Below are 5,191 nucleotides of genomic sequence, written 5' to 3' on the forward strand. Positions count from 1 at the left end.
TCATTGTAGCCCACTCTTATAAGACCCAATAATAATAATAATAATAATAATAAGTTACTGTGGACCTATATGCCATGCATTTTAATGAAATTACCAGAAGAGTTCGCTGAAAAACAGGTAATGTCAGCCTGAATTACTCACGTGCGTTCCCGGTGAAAATCGCTGAAATGCATGGGGAATACAGCTTCTACAGGCTCGCCATAGCTTACTGTTAGGACTCAGGGACCAGAATTCGGGATGGCGGACCATCGGGATGGCGATATTTCGGTGTGGCGGCCTGTAACTGTTGGTTAAATGGCCTGTTCTGTTGGTATTCGGATAACTGGGGCTTTACTGGTATAATGCAATAGCACCACCCAGCGGTGAAACCCGTGTACACGAAAAAAATGACCACCTCTAAATGTTTAGAGATTTTTGTACACGAACTCACCCCTACATTATACAGTATTTTTGCACTAAAAACATACTGGACAGGAACTGTAACCAAATAACGGCCTGGTGCAGGTCGGTGCAAAAAAAAAAAAAAAAAAAAAAAAGCCTTGAGCAAATAGCCGCCTGGTTCTTTTAAACACCTGAGGTCAAAATCGATTTTGTGAAATAAACGCCCGGGCTACTATTTGTAAAAATACGGTATCTATGTGTTGTAAAAGCATTTTGCTCTGCTGCTGTAGACTGCCTGTCTAAATGATGTCTTGAAGCCTGTCTGATTGTATGTGGGGTTTTTTCTTCATGTCGGCATGTTAAGCTTGTATTTTCGGTCTCTGGAGACACACAATAAATTCGCCTCTACAGTATTGTACCAAATTGGCCTTTGTTTTACTGTGTTTCATACACCAGGCCCCTTGGTTATCTTCCAGAAATGAGCTTGTAATTAATTTATTTTCTTTATTTTCTGTGAAGTTAAACACATGACTAATGATAATTAAACGTCTGCTCACTGTCCGACGGTGCTGAAACATGCGCCGAAATAGGTCCGATGTTTTCACTGCTCTCACCAAGTCGTGCATTACATGCAGACATGAGGTATTATGAATGTGAGAAACAGCTTCATGTCCTTTGAAACAGTTTTCAATGGCATAGTATTTACTTCTGACAGGTCAAAGATCAAAGTGAAGTTTTATATAAGTTCATATTTTTGAAACTCCATCATTAGTAGCTCTGTGACGTCATGTCATATTGAAACGACGCCCCTGGTTAAAGCTACTTCTATGGTGGACCTAATGTGTGTGTGTGTGTGTGAGAGAGAGAGAGAGAATGAGTGGTGGAATACATTATGGATAATGATAAATTCAAATAAAAGATTTGAATGAATGCATCTCATTATTGTGAGAATACAGCAGGAGTAATACGATAACAGCAAAACAACAAATAGAAAAAAAAAGGGTCTGCTTTAAAGATGTAACATTTTATAATGTAATCTGAACATCTGCGGGTTTTCAGTTTTTTTTATTTTTAATTTCTTTAATTTCTATATGTGAACAATTAGTTCTTAGACACTATCACTTTATCAATGTATAAAATATTTATTACAGGATTTCATTTGAGAAAACCAACTTTCAGCCTGGCCTCTCTCTTTGCTGTTAGGTAGGGTTTATGAGTTAACTCGCTAGTTAGCCATCATAGCCTCAAGCCAGCTAGCCTTGCTGCACACACAATTAATTTATCAACATTAATTCATTTCATAAATATTTTTTTCTATAATTTAGGATGTTAATAAAAGCTTCTTTGCAATAACTACATTTTTATATAACCTTATACTTGCCACACACAGTAGGCTGCCTGGTCAATGACGAGGGGGCATGATTAAGTTAAGGCATGAAAGTGAGATGGTTAAGGTAAAAATATAAGAATCAGAGCTGGAGGGAGAGTAGGGGCAGGTCTTAACGGAAGGCATGTAGTCTGTCCTGCACAGATAGCCCTCTTACTGATAGCTGTCAGTTTCTAGTGCTTTTATGTTTATTCTGGTGCAGAGACTGTGTTTTTTAGGAAATAATTACAGAGGTCTGGATGTTGGTGACCTCATAGTTATAGTTCTGTCCAAAAGATAAAGTTATGTACTTAACGTAAAGTTATGTAGGTTAGGTTCAGGCTAGTACAGTTACGTAGACTTTAAATTACTGCCCCATAATTACACTATACATAATATATATATATATATATATATATATATATATATATATAGTACATACATACATACATACATACATACATACACATTGTGTTTTACACGATCCGAAGATTTCACTGTCTCCTATGTCTTTACAGTCTCTTTGACAGTGTCTTCTTGTGAGGGTGGGAAAGCATCTGCAGTAATAGTAGCTCATGTCTGATATAATTTACAGTGTGTGTGTATGTGTGACGACCTTACTTGTCCTTTATTCCACATCCTCTCCATCCCCATGAGTTAGCTCCAGGTTAATCATTAGTGGTAGACAGATTGAATTGAAAGCAGTGTGGCTCATATTAAGCTAACATGAGCAAACTGCAGTCATCCATCATACCAACTTTCATTGAGTGCGGCTTGTTCTTAATCATGTAGAGCTGAATATCAGTTAGAAGTTATGGAGAAGGTGACAGCATTAGGATCAAAAGACAGGGAGTTACATAGAACGTATTTTCATTAAGATAACTGTCATTCTTTTATCTTTTACTTTGTTGTAAAATTGTATGTTTAATTTTTAAGTCAGCCTAAAAATCATGCTTAGTACAAAATTACCACGACCTATAGCAGGGGTGGCCAACCCGCGGCTCGCGAGCCGCATGCGGCTCTTTGCCTATCAGTGTGCGGCTCTTCGATCCATTAATTAAAACCATCGGCGTGCGGCTCTTCCGTCATAAAAAAATCAATTTATTGTTATGAGTGCGTATGGCCCTTTAAGAAATGTAACAGGTTTAAGTGGAGCGAGTGAGAGAGAGGAGTGCGCACGGGCAGGTGAGAGGGTGTGGAGTTCGGGAGGAATGCAGGACTGCAGTGCGGTGGCGATATCGCACAACAAAAGTTGTCAGGGAAGAAATGCGTGTCTTTGTGTGTGTGTGAAGAGAGTATGACAGAGGGAGAGACTGTGTGTGGATGTGTGTGGAGTAGTGTTGCACGGTATACTGGTACCAACGGTAGACCGCAGTAGGCTGCTACTTAAACACCACAGTAGGCTACATGACATGGTGCCACTACTGTGGGATAAGTTCAAAGTCCAATCAAAGGAGGGTGAGTGTCCATGCACTGGCCAATAACAGCCAAAGTGCTCCGTGGCGCAAGATAATGGCTTACCAGCGACCGAGAAGCCCGGCTCCAGGTGAATAAATTGGCGTCATGACTGCCCAGAAATACCTGAACAGCTGAGCCGTGGCGGCACACAGGTATGTGGCGTATCAGAGGAGAAACGAGCAGTTCACATTTGTCTTTCTGGCAGTAACGGCCCACAAACCTCACCGCACTTTAGGGACTGTTCTTTACTTATGAAGGGACTGTTCTTTACTTGTCAGGGGAGGAGGGTGGCTGGTTGATTTTTATTTTATTTATTTATTTTATTTTGATCCCCCCTATGTTAATCACTTATTGATGCTGTTTTTGAAGTATGAATAAGTCAATAAGTAATTTATTCCATTGAAATATCATTGATGTATTATAGAAAAGTGATTTATCTTTTTATAAATGACAAAAGGCACATCTGCCTCATTTTTGCTGTGGTATCGTGATACTACTCAGAACCGTGATACTTTCACTGGTATCGTACCGTGGGTCCCAATTTTGGTACCGTGACAACACTAATCTGGAGAGAGTATGAGAGTGGGAGAGACTGTGTGGATGTGTGTGGAGAGAGTGGGAGAGGGAGAGACTGTGGGTGTGGAGGGGGGATGGAGAAAGACAGTATGAGAGGGAGAGACTGTGTTTGTGTGTATCTCTATTCATGGTTATTCATTTGTGTGTGAGATAAATAAATCTGGCTTTGAAAATTGGAAACGTATGGATTTTGATTTTATGTCATTTCGTGTTTGTGTGAGAGAGGGAGTGCGTTTGTAAGCACATGTGTATGATGTGGCTCTTTGTACCACCACTGTAATTTTTGTGGCTCTTGGTCTCTGACTGGTTGGCCACCCCTGACCTATAGGGTGACAATGACCACATTTATGGGAGATACGCCCGATTTAAATATATACTATACTATATATAGTAGTTTTTTTTTTAAGGATAAAAAGTATAAAAATTTGAATACAAACGTAAATGTCCTTCCAGAGAGTATGCAGAGGTAGTAGTTGTAGTCAATCCATTAATGAAGAAATAATTACTTTGTGAACTGTTTTAATTTTGAATCTTTCATTTTGATCACATTATCAAATTACCACCCAGAGGCTTTTAATTTGAAAATCCAGCTTTGTCTGCCCTGTAAACAAAAATAATGTTGTTTTTCAAAGTTCAGCCTTATCCAGCCAACCTGTAAACTCTTGTTACCATCTGGGGTTTTTATTTTAATGTAGCCAAAACCAGAGCCATCAATGTGAGCTACTGTTACCTTGTTGCAAGTTTGTTGTTGTTTTTTTCTAGGATGGCAAAGGCTTGACCCATCCTACTCTGCCTTACTCTGCCTCTGATTGGTTTAACTTACTGTCATATTTTTACCTGAATCTAACCAGTCTTACTCCTGATGCCCAAACCTAACCAACCCAACTAACAAACAAGGCAACTAGTACCAGCAAATCTTAGGGATAATCGGGTCATGCCCTTACCTTCCTTGGAAAAAGAGAAGCTAAGAGATGAAAGACATTGAAAAGCTGGAAGCTTAGCTGTGGTACTGTGAAAGTTGAGATGAAATGTTAAAAGGGCTGAAAGAAGAAATGCTTTGTTTTAATATAACTTATATTATAAGAATGAATGAAAAAATCAGAATCAGCTTTGAGTTTGAACGATGCTGCGCTTTAGCCAATCACAATTGAGGGGGCGGAGCCGAGACGTGCAGGTGTCCCCAGGAAATGTGTACCTACAGAAACAGCAAGCTCCGCGTCCATGGCGATCGCTCCACCCAAAATGCCGTCGCGTCAACGTGAAAAAAGTATTTTTTCCAGCGGATGTCTTAGTTACAACATGATTGAGCTAACTGGAGTAATTTCATGTCGTATCCGACAACAGGAGGCTTTTAATAGATGACGTCCTGATGTTAGCTTTGCTGCTGCTGTTAGCTGTCCCTGTCAGCTG

This window comes from Epinephelus moara, chromosome 19 (genome assembly GCF_006386435.1).
Source record: "Epinephelus moara isolate mb chromosome 19, YSFRI_EMoa_1.0, whole genome shotgun sequence".
NCBI lineage: Eukaryota > Metazoa > Chordata > Actinopteri > Perciformes > Serranidae > Epinephelus > Epinephelus moara.